Here is a 16,215-nt window from a genome sequence, read left to right as displayed (position 1 = left end):
TTTTACTGACTGAAGTTTGGCAGTCCTCCATGTTTCTATCCTTGACCAGGAACACTGTGACTTGTGGGTCGCCTGGAGGTTCACGGAGCCATCCGAATCTGCGCAGTAGGCATCGCGCTCACAAGACGGTGGCCACTTCCGAACTCCATTTTGGACGCCATATTTTGGTAGGCCCAAAGGCCAACTTAAGCGAAACAAACACAAAAGAATAATTAATACAAAGAAATGAAGATTCTAATGTTAAACCCGACATTTAAAGCAATAATACTCACCCTTACGGTCCAAAACGGGAACGCAAACATCACAGAAGCAACATATATCATGCGATATTATATTACCACATGCACTACTATTAATATGCGGACATAATTTAGTTATTAGAGTTATTTTGCCATGCAAATAGCAATAAGTCCCCTTGTGTAATTGGTGTATGCAAATGGTTGATTTAGTATAACACAGTAAACCGTTAGTCAGATTATAATAAGTAGGTTATATAATTAGTATTTTCATGCAAATTAGAGGAGGTATACAAATTTTTGCTTAACCTGCTCCATCACTACCATGGAGTGGTTTTCTACATGGGTGAGGTTTTGCGATGAGATTCAGATGGGGAAAGATTGATTGTACTACTATTTGTTAGTAAGTGTAGATGTAGTACTCTAACTCTGATAGCGATTGTGCCCCCAAAAATAGTGCAGAGCCTAGAATGTTTATTTGTTTCAGTAGGTTAGGTAACATAAGACTAGGATATTTGTTTTTGGATCCGTTAGATACACAACCAAGGAAAACAAGATGTGGATCAAAACTGCACCAAGTGCAGAGTAAAACAAAACTAAGTTAGACACCTATAAAGAACAAATGAAACAACCCAACACATAAATCATCCACGAAGTACCTACAATATGTGTAAAAAATGGGGGCAATGGTCAATCTCAACCCCCCCAATTAGTAATGATTCTCAAAAACTATATACCAAACAACCTAAAAAGATGGAGTACCAAAAATGATTCCCTAATTAAAGCCAATATTTACACAATGATTAGAGTTTTCAAACCATTTTAGATATTATTCGGGCTAGTGCTACATAAAACGTAGCCAATTAAGGAAGACTAGAAGCACCAAACCATCACAAAAATCATCCATGAAGTACTCACAGAAAGTATGCAAATTATGGGGCAAAAGTCCCTCTCAACCCTCAATCTTTATAGATTCTCAAAGTTGAACAACCTAAAAATCGAACTCCCAACAATTATTCTCTATTTCAAATCATGCTCGTACCACAACAAGTTTTATCAAAACATTTAAAACATTACTCGCGAATGCACTAATCAAGTAAATATTGCCTCACCTGCAAGAAAATCTGAAGGTCTTTAATGTAAACAATACAGTGTGTGGAGAGGTGCAAGCGTCACTCTACTCCCATTTGGATACTGTGCTTGTGGGCAATTATAAGAATTCTAGAACAAAAAGCGGGACAACTCAGTAACCCAGGGGCCTGGCTAGGACAATTAATTAACAACACAAGTGGTCCCTATGGGGGAAGTCTGGCCCTTGACGTCCACAGCAATAGATTGAAAGAACCCTTTTTACAAGTAAGGTTTGTTTCTGCCTTTTGTACATTTATTCTCAATTTCATAGGAATACTGTTTCAAAAATGTATACAGGTAAGATTATAGCAATAGCAAAACTAGGTGATCCTGTTCAGTGACTGCGCTGTGAAAGTGATATGTGACTAAATAGTGCACTGGTGCTAAACACAATGATAATATGTACATGTGACTGATAGGGATAATGTGATGTTATCTGCGAGACACATTTTGTGATTGTCGAAATCCACAATAAAATTAAAAAGCAGCCCACATTGGAAGTTGTTGACGTTTTGACCCATGATGCAGAATTAATCAGACATGGGTCATCATCAGGACACAGGGTCGAAGGAGACACGAGAGCTATTGTGGAAAGAGTCCTACAATCCTAAGAAGTGTCTAAATAGAGGGTACATCATCCAGCATGCTCCTGGAAATGGCAAGAAAAGAGGTAAGAGACTTGGCTATAAATGTCAAGGAGTTGGAGGGGAGAGTTGAGTTCTCAGAGCCTAGATCAGTAATGTGTTGTGTGGTCGGTCCTGCTAACCCTCTGGAAATGAGTGGTGGAGTGATTGGTAATCACATATTTCTGTTTCCAGGCAAAAGCCATTCATAATCATATGAATACAAGCAATATCAGTAGACAGTTGTCGAGAAAAGGAAGGAAAGATACCATAAGGGTACTAAAGAGTTTGCCATTCGATTAGTTGGTTTAAGCCCTAGATAACTGAATCAAAAAGTCAAATCCATCTGTTTTCCTTCAATGAAAGTAAATGATCCACACCCAGGTACCTGGTGGTACCAGTCACAACATCCAAAACAAACCATCTAATCTCATTAGCATTATGGTTTAACATCTTATAATGGTTGACCGTGGGTACATTCTGTACATTGCATTGAATCCTTGATTGGTGTTGCGGGATCTTGTGTCTCACTTCTTGAGATGTTTTGCTAATATATTTTAGATGACAAGGACATTCAATACAATATATGAAATGTGTAGTTACACAGTTGGAATGATGCCTAAATATCCAATCTCTTCCATTAACACACACAATTTTCATGGTGGGAGTAAAATTACAAGCAGTACTATTTCCATATTTGTAATAACCAACTTTTGGACTTACACCCCCCACAATTGTGTAAATGTTTTTTTTCATGGTTCTTTGTAAGTTTAGACCAAACTGTCATTCAAATTGCTTCCTCTCTTAAAGACAAACAGTAAAGTAAATGTTTCTCATGTTTCAGAGCAAGTATTGCTAGGCAACCATTGTACTTAGTTGCTGCAGCTAGCCCCTTTTTGCCAGGAGTTGGATTTCTTAACAAATTTCTTCCAGAGTGCCTAAGGACTATAATCTAAGAGAAATTTGCTGGAGACATATTAAACTGGAATAATCTTGTTTAGGGCCACAAACTCTATAACTGGAGTCATCCGTCCGGTGCCACAAAATCTTTTATAGGGGTTTTGCTTATTTCACTTGATTCGCATATGGTATTAGGGCACTGGCAGTAGAGTGCAAGAAAAATTCATATTGCCAGAAGTGAAAGACTAATATTAATAAAATAATGAACTAAGCGTAAGTAAGAAGTACTCAGATCACAGACTTGGGTCCTCAATTATGAGTTTTTGGCACAGGGCAATGCAGCAAGTCACTTTGCTGCGCTGCCCTGTATCAAAAGGAAAGGGCAGGAATGCACCATATTTATGATAATCAGCACAATCCTGTCCATTCAGCCAGCGCTTGCACACAATTTGGTGCCAAGCGCCGATGCAGGCACTCTTGCGCCATGGTGCAAGGGTGTCTGCATTGTTGGCAGATTGATTTTGTTTTTAGGAAGGGACAGCTTCCTGAACAAAAACAATCCAGAGAGGCATTTTCCTTGTTCTATGTATACTGCAGAATGCAGCACACATGGAAAAAGGAAAAAACAAGGAGAAATTAAAACTTTTCTCCTCATTACGCCTGCTCAGGGGAGGCGTGCGAATTTTTGTGTTTCCCAAGGTTTAAATGATTTTGTAAATCTGGGACTGCATCAAAATCCATGGGTGTAGTGACGGAACACCAGTAAGTTCCACGCAGTGCAATTGCTGAGACCTGGTAGGAGGCCATGCCCTCTTTCCCCACCGCTCGGCAGACGCCCCTCCTGGTGCACTGCTAGTAGGGGGATGAAGTCCCCTTGCCTATTGAGGGTCCTTGTGAGCCAACTATCCCTCCTGTTGCCTTCAGCAAGTCCTGCAGAGTGGGTTTGCTGAGAGGTATTCAGTGGTCATGCCCCCCTTTCTCCACCACTCTGTAAAAGGGCCTCCTGGTGCCCTACTAGTTGATGGTTAAAGTCTCCTTGGCTCTCGAGGGTCCTTGGGGGCCAACTAGCACTCCTGGTAACTCCAGTGAGACCCACACAGCTGGATTGCTGAGAGGTCGTCAGAGGCCATGCCCCCATTCTACACCACTCTGCAAATATGCCTCCTGGCAGCTCCTTGTTGGGAGAAGAAGTCCACTTTAGTCCTGATGCCCTCAAGAGGCAAGGGGACTTCATCCTCCCACTAGCAGTGAACCAAAAGGCGTGTTTGCAGGGTGGTAGAGAAAGGGGGCGTGGCCTCCAACTAACTCTCAGCAATCCCACTATGTGGGGCTTACTGGAGGCAACAGGAGGCCTCGTTGAAACCTAAGGACCCTTACTGGTGAAGGGGACCTCATCCACCAAACAGCAGCATGCCAGAAGGCACATTTGCAGAGTGGCGGAGGAAGGAGGCCGGGTCTCCAGTGAGTTGCCGCTTTTTCCCCCTATTTTTCAGAAATGGGGGCCCATGGCCCCCTTCCCCCGGCCGATTTCAGCCCCATGGATCTCATCAGCTGGAGCACATCCTTTAAATTTTAAATTTTTTTAAATAAAGGAAGGATGGCTGCATGCCCCCCTTCACTAGTCCATTTTCAGCCCAGAGGACACCATTCCCTGAGGCCTGCCCCCCCAAAAAACAATTGTTAAAACAAACAGGGAAGGGGGCTGTGCAGCTCCCCCTCCTGCACCTATTTTGACTCCAGGGACCCATGTTCTGGTGCCTGGCCCTTATTTTTTTATTTTTTTTTTTTAAATAGGGAGGGTGGCCGATTTTGGCCCTGGGACCCCATCCCCTGGGGCCTGCCTTTTCTGCTGTATATTTTTAGATGGGAGGGGGGTGTGTTGCCTCCCTCCGTGGGCCAACTTCGGGCCCAGGGACGCCATTCCCAGGGCCTGGCCACTTCCTTAGGGACCACGGTGAGAGCCTGAAGGCCCCAGCGGTCCCTGCCGGGTCCCCGCCTACTGCAGGAGCCGGCATTGCTTTGAGGCCCAGGGAGCTGATGACATGCAGCTCCCTGTATCCCAAAGCAATGTCTATTTCCCTGCTCACTTCACATTGAGCAGGGAAACAGACATGCTCTGCTTTCCGCAAGCGAGAGCCTTTTTTGCTCTCACTTGATGAAAGCAGAGTGTTTGCTATGGCTTGGCGGGAGCAGTGCTCCCACCAATCCGTAGCAAACAGCAATGTCCCAGGGTGGGCACGCGTGAACATTGCTTTAGCTAGCTCTAGGGGGTGGTGGTTCCTAGGGCCATGTGGGGGCTGCGCGGCCACCCCTCCAATGTTAACTAAGCCCCAGGGAGGTGGTGGTCCCCGGGGACAGGGGTCTGCAACTAACCCCCTTTATTGTTGTGTTTTTGTGCCCCAGGAAGGGTGGCAGTCCCTGGTGCAGGGGGGGCCAGGTGGGCCCCCCCACATTCCTAATGTAAAGAGCCCTGGGTAGGTGGCAGTCTCTGGGGCAGTGGGGGAGACCCTAAGGCCTCCTCTCATTGTTTTTTTTAAAGAATGTATGTGCTCCGGGGCGGTGGCAGTCCCCGGGGATGAGTGGGGGTGCGTGGTCTCCTGCATTATTTACGCTTCAAGCCCCGGGGAGGTGTTGGTCCCCTTGGCAGCACTGGAGGCCCTACGGCCTCCCTGCATTATTTTTTAATTTAATCTCTGCGCTAGGGAGGTGGCAGTCCCTGGGGCAGCGGGGGAGCCATGAGGCACACCAGCATATGTTTATGTAACTGCCCCGGGAAGGTGTAGCCCAAGGAGAGGGGCTCTGTGCGCCCTGCCTATATTTTCATAATGCCCCCATGACCTGGCCTACATGGGGGCCTATAATTAACGCAGCACAGAGCCAGCGCTTCATTTCTTTTATTAAATTTGGCAGGAGTCGCTGAACCAGCTCGACTCCCACCAATTTTCTTTTTTATATATGCTTTTTTGGCCCTGAAGAGACCCTGTACAACCCCCCCCCCAGGCCTATGGGGTCAGGGTGATTCTACTCCACCCCCTTTTCTTTTTTTAAATGTTTTTTCCTGTGACTTTGTTCAACCGAGTCACAGAATGGCTGCCACCACTTCCTGGTTTGAAGTGTTGGCAGCCAATCAGATCTCAGGCATGAGATTAGGAGAGGCCACTGATCCAGCGCGGCCTCAGTTGGATATCTAAAAAATCTTGAAATTGCTCAGCAACTACTGAACAGATTTACACCATTTAACAAAAAGAGTGCTTTGGGGACCAAGACCTACCTTTCTAAAATTTGGTATAATTCCATTCAGCAGTTTGGGCTGTAGCTGTGTCTAAAGTTTCCTATGTAAATTAACATGGAGAAAAAGCGCTTGGGACCCCCCCCCCCCTTTTTCTCAGCCCCTGAAAATTTTAAGTCAGCAGCTCAATTGAGCATCAAACTACTTTTGAAAATTTCGCAAAGATTCGTCAAAGGAAGCTAAAGTTATTAGCAAATGCAAAAACGCTCTTCCGGTATACACTACGTACTAACTATTACTACCTACTGGCGACTGCCAATACTGTCTATATATTATATATATATATATATATATATATATATATATATATATATATATATATATATATATATATCCAGAACACAGAGTTGCTTGCAATGAGGGGCCTACAAAGGTATGTTCATAAGCCAACTTCTTTAATGGCAAAAACGCATACAGACAGCAAAGGTGTTTCGCCTTGATTGCAGTCCCGCCCGACGCGCTTCGTGCATGAGCATTTCCTCATGGGCTACAGGATTTGTTCGGTACATGTCACGGCAGTTCTTCAGCACGGTGAAAAACCAAAAAAAAAAAGAACAATTTAAATTTTTTTTTTAATACGTAGTTTATTGTAAAATAAATATATAAAAAAAATAATGATACATACATAACTTAGCATATAAAAAAACGTATAAGTTCACTGAAAAAACCATAGGTTTCACACACGTTATAGTTAGGAATTAGCATTTAAAAAACCTTGCAAATTCACTTAAAAAACCATAGGTTTCACACATGTTATAGTTAGGTGGATATTTCTCTTGTAAAAAAACAATGAAATTCCCCCGTTATAGTTAGTTCAGATAACTATAACTCGCACGGCTGCCACTCTATCACAAGGATGATGTCATCAGGGATGTCATGAGTGATGCCACTGACCATGTAATGAGTGATGTAATATGTGACGTCATCAGCAGTGGATTGCGGTCGCGCGAGTTATAGTTATCTGAACTAACTATAACGGGGGAATTTCATTGGTTTTCTACGAGAGAAATATCTACCTAACTATAACATGTGTGAAACCTATGGTTTTTTAAGTGAATATATATATATATACATATCATGAGGTAATCAAAAGCCACAGCAGAACTAGTGAATTGTATTTTTGTTGCCCAAAATATATAAGAATATTTTCTTGGTGTAAATATCCATGCCTCTACAGTGCACATTGAGAGCAGCAGTAAGAATAATAAGTGAGGATACTAGCATTACTCCTATTGAATCCATATTCTCAGGTTTAAAGCAAAGTTGGAGTGGTGCACTACTCAGAAGGAATTTCTCAATAAGTCATGTAGGCTTGTTTTGTTGTGTCAATAAATCGTTTATTCTCAATGTCATCCGACAGTAAAAAGTTCCAGCCAACGCATTTCGTTCATTTGAAAATGACCTTCTTCAGGGCGATGGATGGTGTGTGATGGGTTGGGGGCGACGGTCCTCAGATCCCCAAAGGTTGTCCCATGAGCGAAGAGCGAGCTTGTTCCGGTGTGCTTGTGAAGTAAGTTGCCAAGAATGTTTGGGACACGCAAACTAATGCAATACCGAAGGCCTCCCTGATAAGGGCCAGCACTGGGTGGTTCTGAAGTGCAGAACGCTTCCGCCAGTCCTGCTCGATCCCCTTCGGCAACTCCACCGATCGAGCACCCATTGCGAAGCAATAATAGGAGAACCAGCATGCCGCAAACCAACAGGAGCACCAAGGGAAACCCTCCGAAGGCGCTGGAAAAAATAAAATGAATAAAGGCTGTAATTACTCCAAAAATAGTCTGAAAGGAAGAAACAAGGCCAGATCCCACAAGTTTAAAAAAGTAAGCAAGGCTCTCCTTATTAGACGCATTCAATATTTGGTGTATTAAGTCCCCAAAATGGAGTGGGAGATTTGTGTTTAGCAGCGAGTCTATCTCGCTTGTGGTTCTTGCCACCTGCAATTCGAAGGTTTCTCGAGCCGATGTGAGAGTGACTTCTTGTTGAAACAATAGTGATTTGAGTCTGCTTAGTTTCTTGAAATCTGTTTATAAAGTCGGAATGGTAGGCCAAAGCGAACTATCTACAATCCCATGCGGAAGTGGAAATAGGAAATTGCTGCAACATACTTTGAGAAACTGTTACTATATACAGGATGCCAGCTCTCAAGCCACAGCAATCGTGATTCGTCAAAATAAGATAACTACCGTTAGAAAGTAAAGTTAATACGGGAATAAAAGCCGGGAAAGGGGTACCTTTAAAAAACAAGCCAGATTAAGGGCCGAAATGTTACATGCTCCATGCTCCATGTAATTTAACCTGTTTACAGACTAGGGAATGTCCCACTGTGGAACACAGTCCTCCCCTGTAAGGAAAACCTCCTTTTCCGCACGTTGACATCTGTAAGCGAAAGGTAAAGACCACAATTCGTGAATAAAAATGATTGCAGAGGGGCTGATATCTACCAATCGGGTAATGTTTCATGCATGCTGTGAACTGAAAAAGTGAGATAAGCAGTGAAATAACCCCATGTATTAACCATACAGCTGAATCAGTCTTGGCTACCAAAATCAGTAATTGTTCTAATTGTTCAATATGTACCAATGTGTATGTGGCATCTTTCATGGACATTAATTTCTGTTTATCAGTCAGATTAGAAGGTAAAAACAGTTCAGAAGCATTCAAATAATCCCATGGCACCTTTCCATTTTTGAGTGTTTGCAACGTTCAAGCAAACTGCATCACAGAACATAACTGATTTTGACCATGATACAAAACAGGCACTTCATGTTGAACAATATCAATGACAGAAGAATCAATATTATCTAAAGTATATATACAGGAAGACAGTGTATTAATGTTGTTATCGACAAACGTTCTCCAAATTAGACTGGAAAATTTGACGGCGGCTCACTGGAGCTTCCATCTGAGACAGTTTCCAAATTTCATTATATGCGGGATAAATAAAACGTTTTGTTCGTGGGGCCTTCCAACCTAAAAGAAAATCATTTAAATCAATGTCACCTGATAAATGAGAAAGGTGTTGTTTCAGAGACAGTGTGGAATGTTCCATCCATTGCTGACATAATTTAGCCATGGAATATGTGGTAGCTGTACGCTAATGTGGGAAACGTGGATCAGGTCTACTTTGTGTAAAACCCTTTGTAGTATTTAGAAAACATAATTGACATGCATTTGAAGTTGTTGGCCACACTAACCATCCCAAGGGATCAATATCGGAAGAGTTAAGTGTGCCATTTTGAAATAAGGCCTCTAAGTCTTCAATTGTATAGTTGGTAAGTTTCTGCCATGAATCATACGCAGCTAAGGATGGAATGGAGGGTATATTTAGATTTTTGGTCATTGCTAAACCAAAACAAGTAGTCTGTTGTACCGTGCCATTTAAAAATAAGATTTGGGACAGTATCAAACAAGCATGATGCAAAGCGTCTATGCCCTGCACTTGCCAATCTTTAGTACCCCAAATGGATTTTAAATCAATTGTGTCCTTCCAATGCTCATAACCCTTCAAGGACAAATCCTTCCTAAAGGACATGGAATAAACTAGTTTAGTTTGTGTTAACATAAATTTAATTTCCGTCGGCATCTTCAATTTATAAAAATAGACCTGTGGGTCGGATAGATTGTAACCAGAAAAATATACAAATTTACTTTTTTGGGTCTTCGAACTTCCCAGTAAAGGTGTTGGGCAATGCTGCCATTGGGTATAATTAAAAAAGGTTCTCTGTGTTTTTGTCTTGTGCAAGAAATGATGGCCATAATGCTGCTGATAAAATAAAGCTGCATAATTTGCCGAATTTAAATATACATCTTCAGTGTCAAATGCAGCATAATATTTTAAATCAAGGAATAACGAATGAGCAGCATGAACATCAGAATGGATGTCGGGCAAGACCAGATCTCCTAAGGAAACGCAGAAGATAAATGGAATATTCGAAATTTCCGTCGGGCCATGGATATCGAAAGCATCACTATCCCAGACGACCTTGGTCTGAATGGGAGGTAACACAAGCAAACATCCCGACAAAGGCACACAAATCTTTAATGACAGTTCGAGCATCAGCACTACGTTGAGGCCAAACCCAAAGGAATCTTGTGCACGAATCCACTGCAACTAAGATGTGTTTAAAAGCAGTGTCAGAAGTCAACGGACCGCAGTGATCAAGATAAATACAGCCAAATGGCTGATTAGAGATGTAAAGCTGAGTATGTGGTGGTCATGCAACAGTGGAAGGCTTAATTTGTTGACAAATGTCACACAATAGAACATATTTACGTGTCTGCTGTGCAAACTACGCCACCAAAAATGCTGTTGCAAAAGGGAAACAGTTGCATTCACACCAGCATGTGCAGAAGCAACGCCTCCATGTGCGGCTATGATCAAAGAAAGTATGCGGTCCTCATTGGGAATCAGCCGCTCCCCAACGGACAGAATAGTAGCATATGGAATTTGATCTGTTAACAAGTGGTTTGTATAACGTGAAGGAAAACCTTGCGGAAACTCTGTTCCCTCCTTCGTAGCAGGAATAGCCGCTGAGACATCATCATCAATTTTAGTCATGGACCTAGTGACTGCTGTTACAGAACAAGTGGCAACTGCAGATTTGGCAGCTTCATCAGTCAGTGAGTTACCAACAGCGTGTGCTCCCACACATTGATGGCCAAATTATGGACAACATGTGTGAGTGGCAAACGTTCCTTGAGAGCAGCCACCCAAACCCAATGCATTTTATGCTTGATTGGGGTGCCTTTAGAATCAAGGAAATCTTTTGTTTCCAAAAGAATAAGTTGTCATTAAAGGATTGTACACAGTAAAACGAATCGAACACTATAAGTGTAGGAACCTCTGGATCAGCAAATTCAAGAGCCAAAACCAAAGCACGTTGCTCCACCAATTAAGCCAAGCAGTCACCAAGAGACTGTGTGTGCACCAAGGAGGTTTTAAAATCCCCATCTACACTTTCTCCACAATCGCGCATGCCGCTGAATAAGCATGTTGAAACCCAATAGCCGGTCCCGCAGAACCATCAGTGTAAACTATACATTCATACTGATCAAGAGGAAGCAATGACAGAGGAGGAGGGTGAACATGTTCATATTGTAAAAACTCCTCTGTTTGTAAAGGCGGGTCAAAGATAAAATTGACATCAGCCAACATCAAATAACTAGCCCATTGTATCCAACGTGGATGCAAGGCTTTAGAGTTCGGGACACTAGCTTTCATAACTGCCTCTAAAGCAGGTACTGGAGAGACCGTGAAAATGTGTTTACCCTGAGCGTTCTTTAAGAATAGCCATCTGGACAGCCGTCAACATTTTTTCTGTAGGAGAGAAATGCATCCCAGCTGCAGTGTACAAATGTGATTTATATGCCATGGGGACCGTGTCCCCCTCATTTAATGTCAAGTAAGTGAAACCTAACGCCCCTGGTACAATCCTTATGACCAAATTTGTAGACTAGTCAAGTGTTAACAAGATGTTGGTCACAAGCAGATCAGACAGCAAAGACTGAAAAATTGCGGTATGTTCCGGAAGCCAACAGGAAGCAGAGAAAGTGGGTTGTATCAAAGAATAAAGTGGTTTGATAAGCTGGGCATAATCAGGAATGTAGGTGCTCCCGAAACTCAGGAAACCCAGCAAAGATTGTAACCTTGTAAGAGTAGAAGAAGGTTGCAATTAAGCACATTTCCCCAGAAAGTGGGGGGCCAATCCCCTACCTTCATTGGTGAGTTCGTAACCCAGGAAAAGAACTGCCAAACAGGAAATATGTGACTTGAATTTGTACCTCAAGTCTGCAAAAGACATTATAATGCGGTCCACACGCACAAGATGCGGTATTAATTCATCATCCATCAAGTAGATGTTGTCGACATACAAGAAAGCATCAGGGTCAATTTCAAGCAAAACCGACACTATGCGTGCTGCACAAGCACCGGGGCTATTCTTATACCCCATAGTCAAATAAGTATATCTTTTGTGATTGCCAAGGGTGATAAATGCGGTAAGGTCACGTCTCTCAGGAGCCAAATTGTGACTGAAAAATCTATTTGAGATATCAAGAATCGTTTTTTTTTTTTTTCAAACAATGGTATCAACTAACGCAGAGCTGTCGGTGTTCTGTACTGCAAAGGTACGAACATGACTGTTCAAATGACGGTAATCCAAAACTATGTGATATGAATTGTCCGGTTTCAATATTGAAAAAAGAGGATTATTCATTGATGAAACACAGGGTTCAATTACACCCTGATATTCCAATTTGGTCAGATTTCACTGATGGAAGCTCTTGCTTCAGGTTTAATTGGGTATTGTCGTTGGGGTTGTGGCATTGATCGCAAAGGCATTTCATGTGCCAGGGACTCTATATCCCACCCCACCTGATTATGATAGAGAGCCGGGGCAAGCGCTTACACCCACTCTGACGGGGACGCGTGTTTAGCCTCCTCCAAGACATAATGAGAAACACTCGGGAGAGTAACATCTTCCTCTTTAGAAGAAGCTAGAACAAATGGGGGAGGTCAATCTACCTCCACCAACAAAATATCATAGGAAGAAGTAAGGTTGTCCCAAAAGACCACCTTAATTGTGCTTTTAATCATACCTTCAATTTGGGGGCCTATTTCATAAAGCCGATCAGGGGGTGCAACTTGTATGTCTGCTGTTTCAACTGCAATGGACATATCAGTTGCTTTCGCCTCCAGACACTGGTGGAGTGCCTCCAGCACTATGGTAACTTCCGCCGCGCTGTTGAGGAGTGTTACCGCCCATCTCCAATCGAGGATCACTGTTCTCACCATCTGAGGCATACTTTGCAGTCAAAGTGACAACTTTTTTCTTCTGAAATCGGGCACGGTATTGAGGTGGTCTCTACGGATTGGCTTTTATGTAAAACTAGCGCTGCATGTCACATCTTGGTTGCGTGGACTCGCCTTCTCTGCGATCCTGACGTCATCCCGCTGAACTGTTGATCCGATGATTCCTGAAAGGAACGAGGAGAATGAGGATCATGAACCTGAAACCTCTCGGGTGTTTTAATTTTGGAACGGTCATGCAAATCATATCTAAGTTCAAAAGCGTCCGGTGTTGATGAACCAGCACAAGAACGAGGCTTCTGTTGTTGTTGCCACTTATTCCATGCCTTTATAGGAAAGACTGGACGACCCTCCTTGTCCTGTGGGGTTTTATTTTGTACCTGTCTATAGGGTCCTACTCCCAAACTATTGCGACCTAATGATGTATATACATCTACAATAATGATCGGTAAATGCCGCTGCCGATCAACATCCGTCACCGCCGAAAGGCATTGACATACTTGTAAGCTAACTGCTTCACCTTTGACTTGGCCAGGGGCTCTTTTCAAACCTACCTTGGCAAGGCGAGAGGCTCGTGAGGCTCCTGAGGGTCCTGTCCTGCAGCGCCCGGTGAGGCTGGTGTGGCCGTGGTCTGTGGTCCTTATCGCCGCCCTGATAGCGCCGGACTACATTACCCAGAGTCCTAAGCGGGGCACTTCCGCCCGACATCGCGCCCGGAGGCGCAGAAATACCGCGAGGCTTCCTCCGCGTCGCGGGACGCGCGCGGGCGGCGCCGGGCTGAGCCCAGGCAGAGGGCGGGCCGTCTGTGGCCGTCACGGGCCGGAAGAGGCCGGGCTGGGCCACATCTCTTACTACTCGCCTAACACACATCTGGTTACATCCGTCGAGGCAAGTATTCAACCATAGACACGGGACTTGGGACTCTGAGACTGTCGTACCCAATGTTGTTGCTTTGGTTGTATTAACTGCCTCTTGCTCACTGACTTCCACAGTTGCCACAGCATTGCATTTATTTTGCCTCATATATTGGGCTTGAAGTGTTCTTAAGAGGTAGTGGTGGGGGAACTTGGTTTACGGGGACCGTACCCCCTCTCCTGCTCCTATTAAATCAAGAGCTGGGCAGCTTATCATATCAAGATCATGGTAAAGACCAAGAACTCCCAGCCCAGGGTGGAGGGAGGGGTAAAGGGTACCCTTGATGCCTCCATTGTAAGAGCAGAGTCCCTGCTAGCACATGAAATTTTACTGACGGAGCAGCGGCTCTCCTTGGACTCTTTAATAGCCATGAAACGGTCATCTTTGGGCAATATAGCCCTTAGCGCCACGCCGGGGGGAAGGGTTTTGTTACCCGAAACTTGTCAAGCTCCCCTAAACCCCCCCCGACCCTGCCGCAGCTTTATTGACAGCAGACTCTAGACCACAAGGGGCCTTACAACTAGCAAGCCCATCTGTTAGAGTTATTTCCCCTACACACATGGTGCCACAAGTGGTCGGCCTGACACACACTAATACTGTGTTAGGAGAAGCTGAGAGGGGGGCTTCCAGTGCACTCCCAATAGCACCAGAAACAGAATCTACGCATTCGCCCATCAGGGAAGTGGTAACTCGATCTAAAAGATCCCAATTGCAGACAGGGCCTTCAGCTAAAGGTGGGACGTACATTCCTACCACCACAAGTAGGCCTAGTCGTAGAGGACCAACAAAGCCCACTAAAGGAACCATTAAGAACCCCGAGTGCTCAGAATGCCCAACTTGTAAAATAGCAAATGGGTCGGCAGGGCTGCATGAAATCATTACAGCACTGGAGGGAAAAATGGAACAGCTCCTAGTCCAACATCTAGGCCCAGTACTAACCGCAATTTCTAATTTGGAAGGCAAATTAAGGAGGTTGGCAGACCCGGTTTCTGGAAAGCCAGCCGGGATTAATCTACAGAGGAGGCAAGAGGGAGGTGGGAGAGAAGAGGAGTCACATATGGCTGACAGTGGTAAAACGGTCACCATCAATATTGACCCCGAGCCCAGAAACCGTAGGGAAGCTGTTTCAGAACGAACAAACACTGGTAACGGGAATTCTGGACAAAAAACCCAGGGCAATATGCGGACTCCCCTCGACCCCAAGGCCGCTCCCCGGGGACCAAAGGAGACTGCAGATTTGCTTAATATTAGCAACAATACTGTCTGCGCTCAGAACACTCCAGGTCTCCCGACATTAGACTTACCCCCCGCATCTAGCCCTTACACGTTAGTGTTAGTAGGCGTACCAGGTCTTAATAAAGACATTGAGGAAACGACCTGTACTTTGATTAATAAGACCTTACATTGGGTGCGTAACAACTCACATGGGACGAGTCTCCAGCATAGGCACATTTTAATGGCCAGGAGGGTGGCCTGGATTGGGAACAGCGAGAAAAGATTTGCAGGCGACTGTATCATAGTTAACCTCAAACACCCTGAGATGGTAAGAGAACTGCTTGACAACCGACACACGGATGGCGGCTTTGGGTCATGTATAAGGATGCTACCCCTGCACTTCTTTTATAGGAATAGTGCACTTGAGACTGGGCAGAGATGGCCGGGGCCCTGGGATGCCAAAAAACGGAGGGAGGTGGTACCTGCACACGACACAAATAGATTCGCTCAGCTCTCTTGTTTCTCCGCACTGGATGAACAGGACTGACTGACGGAAATAGGGAGTATGGAGCCCGAGATGGTAAATGACACTCCGTGTAATATTGCAGACACTAATATCCCAGGGGTCCCGAACTCAGCTTCAGTAGTTGTCCCCATGGTAGGGCAAGGGACGGAAACGGAAGTTAGGCCGAAACTGCCAACTGGCCCTGACACTAGCCCTTTCCCAAGAAAGATGACCAGAATGATTAGGGGTTTAGATCCAAACCCTAAGGATCTGAGGATTATTTCCTGGAATATTGCAGGACTTGCAGGCAAGATCCAAAATACTGAATGGTTAGCCTTCATCACAAAATTCCAAATCATCTGCTTACAGGAAACATGGGAAACTAACAAAACTGTCCCATTCCTGGAAGGTTACAAATTGTTTTTTGTGCCGGCCCGGAAATCCAGTATGGGCCGTGCCAAGGGTGGACTAATAATGTATGTAGCATTGTCACTGCAGGGGAAATGGCAAGATTTGGGGTGGGACTCCGGCTGCCTTCAGGGCGTAAAATATTCACTGACGGGCTTAAAGCTCATTTTTATAAATTTTTATAA

The 16,215-nt window shown here is 44.3% G+C and overlaps 1 long non-coding RNA gene across 1 annotated transcript in view; it reads right to left on the bottom strand.

Moving 5' to 3' along the window:
- Positions 1 to 7,520: 7,520 nt before the first annotated feature.
- The window catches only part of LOC146834965 (uncharacterized), a 167,496-nt gene continuing 158,801 nt past the window's right edge, over positions 7,521 to 16,215 (bottom strand). Inside the window, exon 4 of the long non-coding RNA XR_014960356.1 lies at positions 7,521 to 7,910. This is a non-coding gene — a long non-coding RNA (uncharacterized LOC146834965). The remainder of the gene's footprint in view (positions 7,911 to 16,215) is intronic.

The sequence above is a fragment of the Triturus cristatus genome, chromosome 4_2 (genome assembly GCF_964204655.1).
Source record: "Triturus cristatus chromosome 4_2, aTriCri1.1, whole genome shotgun sequence".
Taxonomy (NCBI): Eukaryota; Metazoa; Chordata; class Amphibia; order Caudata; family Salamandridae; genus Triturus; species Triturus cristatus.
The sequence above is the reverse complement of the archived record's forward strand: the minus strand, read 5'-3'. Positions and strand labels throughout refer to the sequence as shown.